This window comes from Ranitomeya variabilis, chromosome 1 (assembly GCF_051348905.1).
Source record: "Ranitomeya variabilis isolate aRanVar5 chromosome 1, aRanVar5.hap1, whole genome shotgun sequence".
NCBI lineage: Eukaryota > Metazoa > Chordata > Amphibia > Anura > Dendrobatidae > Ranitomeya > Ranitomeya variabilis.
This window is the reverse complement of record NC_135232.1, coordinates 1,004,208,527-1,004,228,252: the sequence shown is the minus strand read 5'-3', so window position 1 is coordinate 1,004,228,252 and position 19,726 is coordinate 1,004,208,527. Positions and strand designations below refer to the sequence as shown.

The following is a 19,726-nucleotide window of genomic DNA, read 5'->3' as shown; positions in this document are numbered from 1 at the left end:
GGGGGGGATGCACTGAAAGACTGCACAGGAAAAATTACTGCTGCACTGCCTACAACACCTGGAACATGAATGCCAAACGAGTATAAACGCCCACAAATAAATAAAATGCCACCTAATGAAGGAAAGCATATGAAAGGGCGAGATATCGGGTGCCAGTACTACATACCCAGATTACTGGGTCGCAATACTGCACCGTGCAACACAAGGTGGGCCAGATAAAGCATGAAATAAGAGTGCAACAAATGAATACTAAGTACCAGTACCTTGAGACATCATGAAGGCAGGGTGCCGGCGTGCAGACAGGGAGCAGAGAGCCTCGACGCGCGTTTCACTGCCTTGGCTTTGTCAGGAGGCGTGGCCGATAAAATGAGGGCCGGGGTATATGTAGGAGAGTGAGGGGAGAGCCAGCGAATCGGCGCGCTAGGCCCAGCATGATGTGTAAGCGCGTCAGCTGCGAGGCGGGCCGGGGCGCGCCGTGGAGTATGGGCAGGAGGACACACGTCATCCGTCCCATCACCACAGCAACGCTGCCGGCCAGCGACGCCACCGAGGCGACACAGCGCATGCGTGGGGCGCGTCTGCGCCGGACTGAGGGAGGTAAACATAGAAGGCATATGCAGGGGTCTCCTGCCAGGCGCTGGATTCCTCACAGGACCACCCGTATAAAATAGTTGGTGGCATAATCATGTACTTAGAAGCAGGATATGCTAGGAGAACGTCACCGGTAGATCAAAGGACATAAGGTAATTTAGCCAACTAGATTAACCCTGGATAAACCAAGAGGAATCAGCCGGAGTGCACTAGCATCCAATTACAGAGACTGGTAATTACAGCATGTTTGTATTGCACTGAACTATGTGCCTAATAAAATGATGTAATAAAACGACATACAGACTGATAGACAGTAACAGACAAATTGTCAAAATATACAATATACTTATATAGAACAGAACTGTATGTCTAATAAGTACAGAGCCGCAAATAGACTGTAAAAAAGGTTGCTAAGATTATTTAACCAAAAAAACACCGGGCATGCTAATAAACGTTTATATCATGAATTTATCCGGCATAGGTCAGTCCATAAATCTTCTATCACTCCGGACGGTATCTCCGATGTGGCCTCCCCACCTCGTATACATGGATGGAAGAATGATGAATGAGAACAGCATCTAATAAAAGTAAGATATAACAATAAGCACATATACTATGACAAAAGACATAAAAAATATAAAATATACCCCAACCACAAAGAGAATAATAAAAATAGCAATAGACATATCTAGAGAAAAGACTTGAAACTGAGGGCCTCATTTAACCCTTTCGGTGAAAGCGTATCCAGGATTACTATCCAGCGTGCTTTTTTTTTAAGCAGTTTCTGTTTAACGTCACCACCCCGAATCCCCATATAGATACGATCAATCCCGCATACGGAAAACCCCTTGGGATTACTGTTATGTCTCTCAAAAAAGTGTTTCGGAATGGATTTTAACAGCTGTGGTTCGGAACAGTTGGCTAAGCCCCTTATATCCCTCAGGTGTTCCTGTACTCGAATTTTTAAAGGCCTAGTTGTCATACCGACATACAAACGATCACATGGGCACCGGCCACAATACACTACTGTTTCGGTGTTACAAGTAATGTGATGAACAATTTTGAAATTTTTATCTCCTGCAGAATTGGTGAAATTTTTTGTTCTTTTAATAGTACCGCAGGCCGAACATTTCCCACAAGGAAAACACCCCCAAGGAGGACCACGGCTGACCGAACCAAAAGGATTACTCTTAGGAGGTACGTAATGGCTGCTACATAAAAGGTCGCCCAGAGTACGGGATTTACGCCACGTAATGAGAGAATAGGGAGTAAGTTGGTTAGCCAGATCCCTATCAGTTAATAAAACTGGCCAGTGTTTTTTAAAAATGCTATTGATTTCTGACCAATTAGAGTTAAATTTGGTGATAAAACGAGGTGTCAGATCTACATTTTTGTTGTTAGTTCTTCTGGGTGGTTTTGACAATAAGGTTGCTCTATCGGAATTGAGGGCACGGGAGAAGCCTCTATAGATGTCTCTCCGTCTGTAACCTCTATTTCTAATCCGGGAAGATAAATCCTTAGCCTGATTGATGAAATTAGCGTCATCCGAACAGATGCGGCGGGCTCTCAAAAACTGTCCCGTCGGTATTGAACTCTTGAGTTTAGGGGGGTGGCATGATGTAAAATGCAGCAATGAATTAGTAGCAGTTTCCTTGCGGAAAATAGTCGTGCCCACAGTACCCTCGCTTGAATTGGTAATCAATAAATCCAAAAAGTCGATAGACTTTTGACTGTACTTCCATGTAAGCCTGATGCTAAGTGCACTGACATTAAGTTGGTTCAAAAAGGAGTCCAGCTGCGACGTGGAGCCCTGCCATATAAACAGTATATCGTCGATATAGCGAAGCCACGAGATGACGGAGCTGTGACCTGGTGTGTCAAGGACCGTGTCCCTTTCCCACAGCCCCAGGAACACATTCCATCAAAGTCTGAATTTTAAAACGTCACTACTTTCCCGATGTGTGCCCAAACAGTGGTCCCCCCACATATGGGGTATCGGCGTACTCCGGACAAATTGGACAACAACTTTTGGGGTCCAATTTCTCCTGTTACCCTTGTGAAAATAAAAAATTGCGGGTTAAAAAATAATTTTTGAAAAAAAAAAAGATTTTTTATTTTCACGGCTCTGCGTTATAAACTTCTGTGAAGCACTTGGGGGTTCAAAATGCTCACCACACACCTAAATAAGTTCCTTAAGGGGTCTAGTTTCCAAAATGGTGTCGCTTGTGGGGGTTTCCACTGTTTAGGCACATCAGGGGCTCTCCAAACAAGACATGGCATCCGATCTCAATTCCAGCCAATTCTGCATTGAAAAAGTCAAACAGTGCTCCTTCCCTTCCGAGCTCTGTCGTGCACCCAAATAGTGGTGTACCCCCACATATGGGGTATCTGCGTATTCAGGACAAATTGCACAACAACTTTGGGGGTCTAATTCCTCCTGTTACCCTTGTGAAAATCAAAAATTGCTGGTTAAAAAGTCATTTGTGTGAAAAAAATATGATTTTTTATTTTAACGACTCTACGTTATAAACTTCTGTGAAGCACTTGGGGGTTCAAAGTGCTCACCACACTAGATAAGCTCCTTGGGAGGGTCTAGTTTCCAAAATGGGGTCACTTGTTGGGGGTTTTTACTGTTTAGGCACATCAAGGGCTCTGCAAATGCAACATGATGCCCGCAGACCATTCCATCAAAGTCTGCATTCCAAAACTTCACTACTTCCCTTTCTAGCCCTGATGTGTGCCCAAACAGTAGTTTTCTCCCATGCCACATGGTGTCCGATCTCAATTCCAGCCAATTCTGCCTTGAAAAAGTCAAACAGCACTCCTTCTCTTCCAAGCTCTGCCGTGCGCCCAAACAGTGGTTTAACCCCACATATGGGGTATCGGCGTATTCAGAAGACATAGCACAACAAATTTTTTGGTTCATTTTCTCATTTTACACTTGTGAAAATAAAAAAAAATTGGTTCTGAAGTAAAATATTTGTAAAAAAAAGTTAAATGCAATTTTTTTCCTTCCACATTGCTTCAGTTCCTGTGAAGCACGTAAAGGGTTAAAGGGAATCTGTAACGCCCAAAATCGCGGGTGAGGTAAGCCCACCGGCATCAGGGGCTTATCTACAGCATTCTTTACAATATTTCCATTTTTTTCATAAACACAAGTAAGGCTACGTTCACATTTGCGTTGTGCGCCGCAGCGCACAACGCAAACAAAAACGCAGCAAAACGCATGCACAACGCTGCGTTTTGCGCCGCATGCGTCCTTTTTTTAATTGAATTTGGACGCAGCAAAAATGCAACTTGCTGCGTCCTCTGCGCCCGGACGCGGGCGCCGCAGGGACGCATGCGGCGCAAAACGCACGTGCGACGCATGTCCATGCGCCCCCATGTTAAATATAGGGGCGCATGACGCATGCGGCGCCGCTGCGGCGCCCGCCGCTAATGTGAACGTAGCCTAATATCGAAGAAATTTTACCACTAACATGAAGTACAATATGTCACGAAAAAAAAGTCTGAGAATCGATTAAAGCGTTCCAGAGTTATAAGCTCATAAAGGGACAGTGGTCAGAATTGTAAAAATTGGCCTGGTCATTAAGCTGCAAATTGGCTCCATCACTAAGGGCTTAAAGCATCCTGAGAGCATTTATGTGTTTGGCTGCTTTTATCCATGAGCGGGCTCACTCATTTTGCCAAAGAAAAAAAAGTGGCATCTAAACATCCTCCAAGACCAACTTGTACCAACAATCAAGGAGAACTTTGTTAATGAACAATGCTTTTTCCAGTAATAGTGGCTCATGGAACAAATTAAATTTTGAGTCCATGACCAAAACACTCCCCAGACTCTAATCCCATTGAGAACTTGTACTCATGCCTCAAAAAGCGAGTTAGGGTACTGTCACACAGTACCATTTTGATCGCTACGACGGCACGATCCGTGACGTCGCAGCGATCGTATGATTATCGCTCCAGCGTCGTAGACTGCTGTCACACGTTGCAATCACGGCGCTGGAGCGATGCCGAAGTCCCCGGTAACCAGGGTAAACATCGGGTAACTAAGCGCAGGGCCGCGCTTAGTAACCCGATGTTTACCGTGGTTACCAGCGTAAAAGTAAAAAAAAACAAACAGTACATACTTACATTCTGGTGTCTGTCCCCGGCGTTCTGCTTCTCTCCACTGTGTAAGCGCCATAGCCGGCAAGCACAGCGGTGACGTCAGACGTCACCGCTGTGCTCGCTTTCCGGCTGGCAGACGCTCACACAGTGGAGAGAAGCTGAGACGCTGGGGACAGACACCGGAATGTGAGTATGTACTGTTTGTTTTTTTTTTACTTTTACGCTGGTAACCACGGTAAACATCGGGTTACTAAGCGCGGCCCTGCGCTTAGTTACCCGATGTTTACCCTGGTTACAAGCGAACACATCGCTGGATCGCTGTCACACACAACGATCCAGCGATGTCAGCGGGTGATCAAGCGACGAAAGAAAGTTCCACACGATCTGCTACGACGTACGATTCTCAGTAGGATCCCTGATCGCTGCTGCGTGTCAGACACTGCGATATCGTAACGATATCGCTAGAACGTCACGAATCGTACCGTCGTAGCGATCAAAATGGTACTGTGTGACAGTACCCTTAGAAACAAAAGCTGATACATTGTGATAAATGGCAATCACTGATTAGGCAACAATGCCATCAGTCAGGATTTGGCCCAGAGGCTGATATCCAGCATGCCATGGCAATTTGCCTTTTGTTTTTTATCTGAGTTGCAGATGAAAATCACCCATACAAGTCTATAGGTCTGTGAAAATCTTATTGGCATCTGTGTGCTGTCCATCTGCGTTCTGTACATTTTTAAAGGGGTTGTCGACTACTAGGACAACGCCTTCTTGATCAAAATGTTTGGCCCCCAAAAATAATAAAGGCTATACTCGCCTCCGGTGCCAGCACCATTCCCGCGATGTTGACAGTCGCTCTCCATGGGGTTCTCGTGCGGTGTTGTGACACGTGTGACGCCGGCTCCAAATCAGTGCTGGTGTCACTGTCTCCCCCTTTGAACAAATCAATCATGTAGAGTAAGTCAGGGCTGCAGCTGATCCCAGGCTTCCTCTTCATGTTCAATTTGTCCTAGGGCAGGTACAGTGACGCTAGCGCTGATTGGGCACCAGCGTCACACATCACAGCATCACATGAGAGCCCAGGGGAGAGTGACAAGAAAATAACTGATGGCAAAAATGGAAACTGAACAAACACTGATGAAAATTAGCTTCAAAACACTGAAGATAACTGGATTATTTTTTGCAAACCTGAAAAATCACTGACATCTGAATAAGGTATTAGACTGTGTACATTTGCATGTAAAAGTTTGGGCACCTCTCATCAAAATCTCTATTATTCTGAACAGTTAAGCATGTTGAAGATGAAATGATCTCTAAAAGGCCTAAAGTTAAAGTTGACACATTTCTCTTGTATTTTAGGCAAAAAAGCAAAGTGTGAGATATACACTCACCGGCCACTTTATTAGGTACACCATGCTAGTAACGGGTTGGACCCCCTTTTGCCTTCAGAACTGCCTCAATTCTTCGTGGCATAGATTCAACAAGGTGCTGGAAGCATTCCTCAGAGATTTTGGTCCATATTGACATGATGGCATCACACAGTTGCCGCAGATTTGTCGGCTGCACATCCCAAAGATGCTCCATACAAGGCAGGATGGATCCATGCTTTCATGTTGTTTACGCCAAATTCTGACCCTACCATCTGAATGTCGCAGCAGAAATCGAGACTCATCAGACCAAGCAACGTTTTTCCAATCTTCTACTGTCCAATTTCGATGAGCTTGTACAAATTGTAGCCTCAGTTTCCTGTTCTTAGCTGAAAGGAGTGGTACCCGGTGTGGTCTTCTGCTGCTGTAGCCCATCTGCCTCAAAGTTCGACGCACTGTGCGTTCAGAGATGCTCTTAGGCCTACCTTGGTTGTAACGGGTGGCGATTTGAGTCACTGTTGCCTTTCTATCAGCTCGAACCAGTCTGCCCATTCTCCTCTGACCTCTGGCATCAACAAGGCATTTCCGCCCACAGAACTGCCGCTCACTGGATTTTTTTTCTTTTTCGGACCATTCTCTGTAAACCCTAGAGATGGTTGTGCATCAAAATCCCAGTAGATCAGCAGTTTCTGAAATACTCAGACCAGCCCTTCTGGCACCAACAACCATGCCACGTTCAAAGGCACTCAAATCACCTTTCTTCCCCATACTGATGCTCGGTTTGAACTGCAGGAGATTGTCTTGACCATGTCTACATACACTGAGTTGCCGCCATGTGATTGGCTGATTAGAAATTAAGTGTTAACAAGAAGTTGGACAGGTGTACCTAATAAAGTGGCCGGTGAGTGTATATGTATATATATATATATATATATATATATATATATATATATATATATATATATATGTATATACAGTTGTGCTCAAAAGTTTACATGCCCCGGCAGAATTTTTGCTTTCTTGGCTTTTTTTCAGAGAGTATGAATGACAACACCAAAACGTTTTCTCCACTCATGGTTAGTGGTTAGGTGAAGCCATTTATTGTCAAACTGCTGTGTTTTCTCTTTTCAAATCTCAATGACAACCCAAAACATCCAAATTACAGTGATCAAAAGTTCACATACCCTGGTGATTTTGGCCTGATAACATGCACAGAAGTTGACACAAATGGGTTTTAATGGCTACTAAAGGTAACATCCTCATCTGTGACCTGTTTGCTTGTAATCAGTGTGGGTGCATAAAAGTTGAGTGAGTTTTTGGGATCCAGACAGACTCTTGCAGCTTTCATCCAGCCACTGACATTTCTGGATTGTAAGTCATGGCGAAAGCAAAAGAATTGTCATTGGATCTACGGGAAAAGGTAGTTGAACTGTATAAAACAGGAAAGGGATACAAAAAGATATCCAAGGAGTTGATAATGCCAGTCAGCAGCGTACAAACTGTGATTAACAAATGGAAAATCTGGGGCTCTGTAAAAACAAAACCACGGTCAGGTAGACCAACAAAAATGTCGTCCACAACTGCCAGGGAAATTGTTCGGGATGCAAAGAAAAACCCACACATAATATCAGCTGAAATACTGGACTCTCTAAAAATTAGCGGTGTGGCTGTTTCAAGATGCACAATAAGAAGGCACTTGAAGAAAAATGGGCTGCATGGTCGAGTCGCCAGAAGAAAGCCATTACTGCGCAAATGCCACAAAGTATCTCACCTTCAAAATGCAAAACAGCACAGAGACAAGCCTCAAACATCTGGAACAAGGTAATTTGGAGTGATGAGAACAAAATTAAACTTTTTCGCCTCAACCATAAGCGTTACATTTGGAGAGAGTTGAACAAGGCCTATGCTGAAAGGAACACCATTCCTACTGTAAAGCATGGAGGTGGATTGCTGATGTTTTGTGGATGTGTGAGATACAAAGGCACAATAAACTTGGTTAAAGTTGAAGGAAAGATGAATGCAGCACATTTTTAGCAAATACTGGAGGCACGTTTGCTCTCATCAGCTCGGAAGCTGCCCATGGGACATCCTTTGATGTTCCAACATGACAACGATCCAAAACACAAGGCCAAGACAACCTGTTATTGGCTACAGCAGAACAAAGTGAATGTTCTGGAGTGGTTATCTTTGTCTCTTGACCCAATATCATTGAGCCACTCTGGGGAGATCTCAAGCATGCAGTTCATGCTAGACAGCCCAGGAATTTACAGGAACTGGAGGCTTTTTGCCAAGAAGAGTGGGCAGCTTTACCATCTCAGAAAATAAAGAACCTCATCCACAACTACCACAAAAGACTTCAAGCTGTCATTGATGTTAGAGGGGGCAATACATAGTATTAAGAAATGGGGTATGTGAACTTTTGATCATGTTCATTGGATGTTTTGGGCTATCATTATGATTTAAAAAGAGATAACACAGTAGTTTGACCAAAAATGGCTTCACCCAACCACTAACCATGAGTGGAGAAAAGGTTTTGGTGTTACCATTCATATTGTCTGAAAAAAGGCCAAGAAAGCAAAAATTCTGCCGGGGCATATAAACTTTTGAGCACAACTGTGTGTGTATTCATATACATATTTATATATACAGTGGGGCAAAAAAGTATTTAGTCATTCAGCAATAGTGCAAGTTTCACCACTTAAAAAGATGAGAGGCGTCTGTAATTTACATCATAGGTAGACCTCAACTATGGGAGACAAACTGAGAAAAAAAAATCCAGAAAATCACATTGTCTGTTTTTTTATTTTATTTGCATATTATGGTGGAAAATAAGTATTTGGTCAGAAACAAAATTTCATCTCAATACTTTGTAATATTTCCTTTGTGGGCAATGACAGAGGTCAAACGTTTTCTGTAAGTCTTCACAAGGTTGCCACACACTGTTGTTGGTATTTTGGCCCATTCCTCCATGCAGATCTCCTCTAGAGCAGTGATGTTTTTGGCTTTTCGCTTGGCAACACGGACTTTCAACTCCCTCCAAAGGTTTTCTATAGGGTTGAGATCTGGAGACTGGCTAGGCCACTCCAGGACCTTGAAATGCTTCTTACGAAGCCACTCCTTCGTTGCCCTGGCGGTGTGCTTTGGATCATTGTCATGTTGAAAGACCCAGCCACGTTTGATCTTCAATGCCCTTGCTGATGGAAGGAGGTTTGCACTCAAAATCTCACGATACATGGCCCCATTCATTCTTTCATGTACCCGGATCAGTCGTCCTGGCCCCTTTGCAGAGAAACAGCCCCAAAGCATGATGTTTCCACCACCATGCTTTACAGTAGGTATGGTGTTTGATGGATGCAACTCAGTATTCTTTTTCCTCCAAACACGACAAGTTGTGTTTCTACCAAACAGTTCCAGTTTGGTTTCATCAGACCATAGGACATTCTCCCAAAACTCCTCTGGATCATCCAAATGCTCTCTAGCAAACTTCAGACGGGCCCGGACATGTACTGGCTTAAGCAGTGGGACACGTCTGGCACTGCAGGATCTGAGTCCATGGTGGCGTAGTGTGTTACTTATGGTAGGCCTTGTTACATTGGTCCCAGCTCTCTGCAGTTCATTCACTAGGTCCCCCCGCGTGGTTCTGGGATTTTTGCTCACCGTTCTTGTGATCATTCTGACCCCACGGGGTGGGATTTTGCGTGGAGCCCCAGATCGAGGGAGATTATCAGTGGTCTTGAATGTCTTCCATTTTCTAATTATTGCTCCCACTGTTGATTTCTTCACTCCAAGCTGGTTGGCTATTGCAGATTCAGTCTTCCCAGCCTGGTGCAGGGCTACAATTTTGTTTCTGGTGTCCTTTGACAGCTCTTTGGTCTTCACCATAGTGGAGTTTGGAGTCAGACTGTTTGAGGGTGTGCACAGGTGTCTTTATACTGATAACAATTTTTTATCCATTTTTTAGATCTTTTTCTTAATAGTCTAATTATTATTACGGGTCTTATCTTTTTCATATGTCATGTACTTTTTGTATATTATTAGGGTTAGTTTTGTGTTTTGTCAATCATTATACTTATTCATTTGCACTTATGTCACTTTACTCCTCTATGATGCAGTATACATTGTGAGTTGAGCTATATTGGTGGTATTAATCAAATAGTTGGAAATATCTATTATATTTATTTATCACAGTCACTTTATTGGTACTTAAGTCACTTTATGTCATTTTTGGCATTATATTATTCCTTCCTTGTATTGGTCATAATAGAGCGTTATTATTATCTCTTATGGCTATTCGCTTGCACTTGTTTCACTTTATTTCTACAATATACATTGTCTTGTTTTTATTTGTTTTGTGGTCTTCTATCTGTATATTCATTATCAGCATTATATTAGCAATCATGTCACTTTACCCCAAGTTTATCAAATTACGTTTTTGTCCCTCATTGGTTATATCTGTGTTTTATTATGTTCTTCTTTTAACCACTTATCTTGTGGGTATCTCACTTATTTATTAATTGCTCTGATTGCTACTATTCACTCATATGAGAATAATTTTTTCAGCTTTTTCTCTTATTGTCCTCCACGTTCCCTCACCCAACTTTTCACTGTATTATTTTCGGTATTCTTTATTGTTATTATATCACTTGTATTTTTGCATGCACTCTCATGCACTTTAGTAGACTAATAGACACACGTTCCCTTCCACAGCGCGTACCTTTATGCCTTTATTATCTTATTTTATATATGCGCTGTTCCAGTGAGGCTCCAGTGATTCCCTACCATACGCATGCGCTATAGAGACCTCTCTTTTTCCAGCAGCGCGCGCTTGCGCTGTGGAGCTTTGCTGGACGCCGGGCAGGCTTCCGGTCGCGGCGATGCACGTGCGAGGGTGTGTATTGTCAAGCAGGTACGCTTCCTGTCTCAGTAGTGCGCGCCTGCGCTATGGGTTCCTCATAGATGCCGGATACACTTCCGGTATTACACTGCTGTATGGCTGTATGGCGCGTCTGCGCCGTAAAGAAACTGCACTGCGCGGTTGGAGCTGCATGTACGGTAGGGGGGCTTGATGCATGCGTGTTATTGACCACAGGTGTTGGTGTCTCTACTCTTGAATTCTCTGTCCTCCCATTGGTCATGACCACTATATAACCCTATCTGGCCAGGACCCAACCACCCCGGACGAAGCATTTCGGTGCGAAACGCGCGTCGGGTGTGGTGGGTCCTCGGGTTCTTCCTCTCGGTAACTATACCAGTATTTAGACGCTATACTTATGTGATATGTGAGTGTTTTTGTCAAGCTGTTTTCAGCTGCTTAATTTGGCCTATGGGCATTGTGCTATATCTTACATGTGCATGTATCTATTACACTACATGTTGAAGGAATATTTAGACACTTGTTGTATAACCACTGCTATATATGCTCTGCCATAGACTACTCTCTGTTACTTTACATTCGTGTCTACTGAGGTTGCTGCCTGTATGTGACCCACCATTGCTTCTGCACTGGTGGCTACCACCTCTAATAATTTTATATGTTATATGTATTGTTTTTAATCAATAAAATATATATATATCTTTCAGTACATGGCCTTGATGTGAGGGTGTTTTGCTTTCAGTGTGGTAGTATTGATTTACCTTCATGGCTTTATTAGGGATATGATTTTGGTGTTTCTGATAACAAGTTTAAACAGGTGCCATTACTACAGGTAATGAGTGGAGGAAAGAGGAGACTCTTAAAGAAGAAGTTACAGGTCTGTGAGAGCCAGAAATCTTGATTGTTTGTTTCTGACCAAATACTTATTTTCCACCATAATATGCAAATAAAATGATAAAAAAAACAGACAATGTTATTTTCTGGATTTTTATTTCTCAGTTTGTCTCCCATAGTTGAGGTCTACCTATGATGTAAATTACAGACGCCTCTCATCTTTTTAAGTGGTGGAACTTGCACTATTGCTGACTGACTAAATACTTTTTTGCCCCACTGTATATTCAACTCACTCAGCAGTACACGGAGATAGAAAACAGGAACACTGTCTCTTTAAATCTTCAGTTGGTTTATTATATGGCGGCATAAGCCAACAAAAATGGAAAAGTAAGCACAGTCCTTCAGGCAAAAACAGGAAAATAAAGAAAACAAAATGCTGTAACACAGTTCATACGTTTGCAGGTAGCAGCCGTCTCTGGAAAAAAACATGTTCAGTCCTTCCTCCTCATGATTCAAAACCACTGAAGATCCTCTCTCCAGTCCTGCTGAACCAAGACTGCCTATGGAGCTCAGCTATTTAAGCCCTAGATCACACCCTGCGGTGGAAATAAGGTGGACATCCTCCCACCCACTCTATGGATGTCCATATAATAGCCAGCTCATTATGAAAATTAGCTCAACCCCTCACAGCACTTAGTGTACTGGAGGAAAATACTCTGAGTTTCACATCTCTGATGCCGATAAGCGTAGTGACACATATCTCCCCTTCTTTACTTTACCAGTGACTTTGTCACTACAGCGTCTTATATATGGTTTTGTAACCCATCCCAGCTTTGTGCAGGTCTATGATATTGTCCCTGACATCCTTATAAAGATCTTTGGTCTTGCCCATGTTGTAGAGGTTAGAGTCTGACTGATTAATTGAGTCTGATGACATGAGTCTTTTATACAGTACAGACCAAAAGTTTGGACACACCTTCTCATTTAAAGATTTTTCTGTATTTTCATGACTATGAAAATTGTGCATTCACAGTAAAGGCATCAAAACTATGAATTAACACATGTAGAATTATATACTTAACAAAAAAGTGTGAAACAACTGAAAATATGTCTTATATTCTAGGTTCTTCAAAGTAGCCACCTTTTGCTTTGATGACTGCTTTGCACATTCTTGGCATTCTCTTGATGAGCTTCAAGAGGTAGTCACCGAGAATGGTTTTCACTTCACAGGTGTGCCCTGTCAGGTTTAATAAGTGGGATTTCTTGCCTTATAAATGGGGTTGGGCCCATCAGTTGTGTTGTGCAGAAGTCTAGTGGATACACAGCTGATAGTCCTACTGAATAGACTGTTAGAATTTGTATTATGGCAAGAAAAAAGCAGCTAAGCAAAGAAAAACGAGTGGCCATCATTACTTTAAGAAATGAAGGTCAGTCAGTCCGAAAAATTGGGAAAACTTTGAAAGTGTCCCCAAGTGCAGTTGCAAAAACCATCAAGCGCTACAAAGAAACTGGGTCACATGAGGACTGCCCCAGGAAAGGAAGACCAAGAGTCACCTCTGCTTCCGAAAATAAGTTTATCCGAGTCACCAACCTCAGAAATCACAGGTTAACAGCAGCTCAGATTAGAGACCAGGTCAATGCCACACAGAGTTCTAGCAGCAGACACATCTCTACAACAACTGTTAAGAGGAGACTTTGTGCAGCAGGCCTTCATGGTAAAATAGCGGCTAGGAAACCACTGCTAAGGAGAGGCAACAAGCAGAAGAGACTTGTTTTGGCTAAAGAATACAAGGAATGGACATTAGACCAGTGGAAATCTGTGCTTTGGCCTGATAAGTCCAAATTTGAGATCTTTGGTTCCAACCACCGTGTCTTTGTGTGACACACAAAAGGTGAATGGATGGACTCTACATGCCTGGTTCCCACCGTGCAGCATGGAGGAGGAGGTATGATGGTGTGGGGGTGCTTTGCTGGTGACACTGTTGGAGATTTATTCAAAATTGAAGACATACTGAACCAGCATGGCTACCACAGCATCTTGCAGCGGCATGCTATTCCATCCGGTTTGCGTTTAGTTGGACCATCATTTATTTTTCAACAGGACAATGACCCAAAACACACCTCCAGGCTGTGTAAGGGTTATTTGACCAAGAAGGACAGTGATGGGGTGCTACGCCAGATGACCAGGCCTCCGCAGTCACCAGACGTGAACCCAATCGAGATGGTTTGGGGTGAGCTGGACCGCAGAGTGAAGGCAAAAGGGCCAACAAGTGCTAAGCATCTCTGGGATCTCCTTCAAGATGAAGCTCATCAAGAGAATGCCAAGAGTGTGCAAAGCAGTCATCAAAGCAAAAGGTGGCTACTTTGAAGAACCTAGAATATAAGACATATTTTCAGTTGTTTCACACTTTTTTGTTAAATATATAATTCCACATGTGTTTATTCATAGTTTTGATGCCTTCAGTGTGAATGTACAATTTTCATATTAATGAAAATACAGAAAAATCTTTAAATGAGGTGTGCCCAAACTTTTGGTCTGTACTGTATGTCTATGCAAGACAGCTGTCTTTAATGCAGGTAACAAGTTGATAATGAGTGTCTAACTGGTCTGTAGGAGCCAGAACTCTTAATGGTTGGTAGGGGATCAAATACTTATTTCTCACTGCAAAATGCAAATAAATTTATATAATTTATACAATGTGATCGTATGGATTTTATTTTTGATATTCTATCAATGATAAAATTAACGTGCCCTTAAAATTATAGACTGTTCATGTCTTTGTCAGTGGGCAAACTTACAAAATCAGCAAGTGATCAAATACTTTTTCCCCCACACCATATATCTTGTCTCCAGTTCAACATGAAAAATTTGGTGAAATATCCTCTTTAAATGTCTGGCCATGGACTATATAGTGAGACCTGACGAGTTCAGTCCTGCCTCTGGCCTAGGCCCAGCTGCAGGTGATTGACAGGTCTCTTGCATAGCGATAGACCACTCAATCACATGTAGCCTCTCTGGCAAGAGCCAGACCTCTAAAGTATACACACCGGGGCATTTCAGAGAAAAATATAGGTAGCTGCAATCATCCACCCAGGCTGATTCATGCCTCCCGTGGTTTGGTCAGCATTACTCAGATGACCTGTTTCTTTTAACGTCTCATTCAGCTGTATGTGAATTCCATGTGTTCTGTACATGATTTTCACAGGTAGAACACGTACCCAGTATAATCTATTGAGCTGTTCTCAAAGTCTGCTTCTTTCTGCAGGCTGTGTCCACAAACAAATTACAGATAGCACAATTGCGGCACACCTATAATAAAGTGTTCAAGTAGGGTCCCAGTCCTTAGTAGTACATTAGCTAAACTTGGCACTCAGATGGATATAGAAATTTTAAATTGCTTTAATTGCAGTGGAGTAGTACAGATGCCGGCCTTTTAGTCAGTAAAGACCTTGATCAGTGTACACCAACCCAGAGAAGAACCAGCAGTGGATACTGCGTTCACATCGCAGTCACACACCTAACACTAAGGAACTTTGATGGTACACTACCGGACACTGTGTTCCTTGCGCCACTTTCCTAAAGCAGTGTGCACACTGATGAAGGTCTTTACTGACAGAAATGTGTGCATCTGTACTACTCCACTGCTGTTAAAGCAATTAAAAAATTCTATATCTGTCTGAGTTCCAAGTATATCTAATGTACTCAGACAAATTACAGACACATCCATTTTTTGTCCGAGTCTCAGATCAAAATGACCCCAAAGATTCTATTGGTCTAGTGTTAACTCATGGGACAGCTCACAGATGTCATCCATATGTTAGCCAGTTTTGAAGCATACATACGTACAATAAGCTCATCTGAACATATCCTAAAGCGAAACATCAGGGACAATTTTAAAACCGTTAAATATACTTGTGAATCACTGTACCCAAAACTTATCTCCATGGGACCTTTGCAGCGCGACCTCGTTGAATGTTACCCTTTCTTGGTCTCTGCAGTCTATACTGGCATACACAGATTCCACATTTGTAGCACTGGTCATTTTATGCTGTCAGCCTTACACAGCATATATAAATTACATTTCATGAAATCTCATTTACAACGCTGTTACCGCAATACAACACAAATTTCTCCAAGTAAATGTTCAGTGGGAAATCTGCTGTGTCTGTGCCCCATGCACCTCACTGTCATATTAACTCCTAGCTAAACAAAACACTGTCAGAAAATTGTGACAAAACTACCTTGTGTGAACTGCGTTTTTACAATGTGTCTAGCATGCTGGAGAAACCTAATATTTTTATAAGGGTAAATGCAAACAGCGTAGGTTTTGACGCAGAAAGTTCTGCAATTGTCCCATTTATCAGAAGCAACCCGTTCAGATGAATGTAACTGATTTCCAGTTAATTTCTGCAACAAAATCTACAATATGGGAATTCAACCTGAGAACCGCTCATAAACTCCGGGGAACCAAGCAGATGCTATACTGATGCTGAGTAGTCATCTGTCTCTAGCTTTATTGTAGACTTGCTGTGGAGGAATCATTGCTTGTTTGCTTTTGTTTGTCTCTTCACAGCTACGTGTACGTGTCATTCGCTTATCAGAAGTGAAGTAACCAGGATATGTACCAGGAAGTCCACATACTGGATATCTACGTGGCTGCTAGATCTCAAAAGAAAGTTTCCATCTGCAACTGCCTCACCCTCTCAGGTGAAAGAGCAAATGCTGGCATGCTCTTTACATACGTAGCCTTGTGCAGCATTCCTCTGAATAAACAGGTGGGCTGGTCACATATTTACGTGTTTCTAATATTTTACATTATAGTTCTCTTTTCTAGGACTGTAAATATTTGGAATTACTACATTTTTTCATCTAAGGCCACATGCACATTGCATAAACAATCTCTTTTGTTCTGTGTTACTCACCCTGAAGACTTTCACGCACAATAGATTAAAGTCGGCCGACAACAATCTTCCAATGTGTATAAGGCCATTCCGGTTCACCCAAGATGATGGTGGTCGGGAAGGATCGGGCTGTTTGATTTGAAATGATCTTTTTCTTCTCCCTGCAAAAATATTGCCTGTACTCACGGTGACACATTCTACTGGACTTTGTGGAGTACTGCTTCCTCTTTTATCTGGCTGAGTAAGATACATTAGCCACAGCTTGTAGGAGAGGTGAACAGTATGCAAATCAATAGAATAAAGCTGAAAAATTTCCCATGAAGCACTACCTGTGGTTAAGTACCCTAGATAGAAACATGGGAAATATTTTCCTACTGAGGAGTATAACAAAGTAGACAAGTAAAGGGATTGTTTTATGATAACAGACACGGACCGCTCCTGACGGGGTTTCTGCAGCTTCCGCTGACAACACGTCAACAGAGCATCGCTTTCTCTTCTGCACTGCTCTGCTGATAGGGCGTCTCTGCTGATATCATGCCCATTGAGAGCTGGTTCCCCACTGCCTTACTGCGGGGAGCTGGATATCAATCAGCTTGATGTTCGCAGTTTTACTGTCAACAGAGCAGTCTGGAAAAGAAAAAGCTGCTATGTTGGTGAGAAGTGAAAAGAAGTAGGAGAATAGCCGCTTGAGCCACCAAACATTGTTCATCAATTGTTGTGGAAGGATATTAACTCCATCATGTAATTGCTTGATAAAGTTGCTTCCAGCCAAATTAATATTTTGATATCTATTTGCTATTTTTCAAGTAGAGAAATGCTTACTGTATGGAATTCACAGACTGTATTTCTAAAGATGAAATTCACAAAGCTTACAGTCAGTTTAGATGTTCTCGGAGGCGAATGCCGCAGTCTTCTGTTGCTGCATTTGTGCAAGGCTTTATATGCTTAAAAAGGCACTTCTTAAACTCTCCTGATATGAAAGATCACAGCTTTCATATGTGACTAAGAAAGACTCCAGACCACCACTTGTTCCTCCTAAACCTTTATTATGCCAGGCACTACATTATTGAGGAGAATTAGAACATACTGTCCATTTACGTTTTATTGACCTTCTCTGAGCTTGGAAAGGTTGAGAGCCATGCTGCAGAGCAGACATGAATACTAACATCTTTTACAGCCAAACTGTTCTAAGGCTGCAATAAACAATACTTCCCCCTCGTAGATTCTTGCGTAAGATTATTTTCCATCTATCTGTATTGGTAACATCTTCAGTGCAAGAGGGACCAACATTCTGAAGAATAAACATAAGTTGCTGACTTTTCTGGCTCTAACTGAATGTTGGTTTTTGATATTTCCAGGAAGAGAAAGAAAACTCTCTATTGTGTATTTAGATGTGCTTGGACTCCTGCCAGAGTTGCATCTGAAAGACTGTGCAAGGCAAAGAATAATGAAAATCATTTTTAACACACAGAAGTGGGTAAATAATTTTTAAAGTCAAAATTGTGTATTCTATTTTGAGTTTCATTTACCTAAATTTGCAAAACTTTCATTATTCACCCTGATGTTCGTTTGAGCACTTGGTTAATCATTCCACTGTTGCTGATATAGAGATCTTTTCCCCATTGCTCTGGCTTCTTTCTTCCTTGTGCATATTTAGCAGCCAATATGAGCAAACAGGGAGTCAATGTAAAGTAAGGAGGAAGGACGTGGGTTAAGATTACTTTAAACTCCCTTTAACAATGCCTTTTAGGTGCAGTTATAAAAGTAGTGTCATAATCAAGAACAGCTAAAAATTAGCTAGTCTTATTAGAGTTTTGGGTTTTCAGTAAGTTTATAAAAATCAATATGTCAGGGTATACATTACCATACCAAATCTTTTAATCATTTAATTCAGATACATACATTCAGAACAGTTTTTGTCATGGTTTCATATGACTGTGGCCTAGTGATGCCTTGAGTGACAGCTCAACTACCGTATGGGATCTGAAGTGTGCTGGACTGTTGGTTTCGTGAGTGACGGTCTAGTCATCCAATATGATCCTGCTGGGTCATGCTTGGCTGTCAGCAGTTTGATTGAGAGCCCTGCTGCTCAATCAGGTCGAGCCTGCGGGTATTTCCCTAGGTGCCTCCTGTCTTTAATTATTTGCAAGCTATTTAGCTGGGTTGCTGTCTGTAGTCAAGTGTCAATTATAGCTTTGCTCAGTTAGGTGTGGGTGCTTGCTCATTGTCTGACTTCTAGATGTTTTTGCTGACCTCGGATATGTTCTGACTATTTGTGTTGATTATTCCTACTGACTTCCGGTATCTGACCCCGTACTTGGTCTCTGACTATCCGTTTGTTGTACTCTCTGGTCTTGTCGTACTCTCCTGGCATTTGACCCTGGACTGTTACCTGACCACACCTTTGTCTAACCCCTCTATACTACGAACCCCCTGGTATCTGTCCTCAGACCTCCTGACTACATTGTCTCACAACTTGCCAGTGAAAGGTGACTCAGCATCACAGATTTAACACTTTGGTGGGCCTATTGCCTTATCAATATTTACTAGTCGTTGGAGTCATTTCTTTTCCTTTTTTCTCACTATTCAACCTAGATCAAATAAAATGTCTTATAGTCAAAACTTGACTGTTCAGAGTTTTTCTAAGGCTCTGTTCACATGCAGCTTTTTTGTAGTTTTTTTTTAATACAAATTAAAGTTGCTTTTTGCAGTACCAGCAAAAACTGAAATTTCAGAAATCTCATTCACGCAATTGTTTTTTTTTCTCCTGACTGAATATGAGAATTGCAGCGTTTTTAAAATCTGCAACCTGTGAATTCTTTCCATTTGAGACCTAAATAGAATAAATGGCCACTATGCATCCTCCACAGCAATATTGTTCCCCTTTTTGCCTCCTCAAAGTAATGGTGGCTCTTAACCCCTTAGTGACTGAGCCAAATTTTTAAAATCTAACCAGTGTCACTTTATGTGGTAATAACTCTGGAACGCTTCAACATATCCCAGTGATTTTCAGATTGTTTTTTCGTGGCACATTATAATTTATGAT

General features: G+C 42.1%; 1 long non-coding RNA gene across 1 annotated transcript in view; it reads left to right on the top strand.

The window, feature by feature from the left end:
- Positions 1-1,063: 1,063 nt before the first annotated feature.
- The window catches only part of LOC143782757 (uncharacterized), a 31,282-nt gene continuing 12,619 nt past the window's right edge, over positions 1,064-19,726 (top strand). Inside the window, exons 1-4 of the long non-coding RNA XR_013217044.1 lie at positions 1,064-1,178; positions 1,705-1,788; positions 16,353-16,554; positions 18,039-18,153. This is a non-coding gene — a long non-coding RNA (uncharacterized LOC143782757). The remainder of the gene's footprint in view (positions 1,179-1,704; positions 1,789-16,352; positions 16,555-18,038; positions 18,154-19,726) is intronic.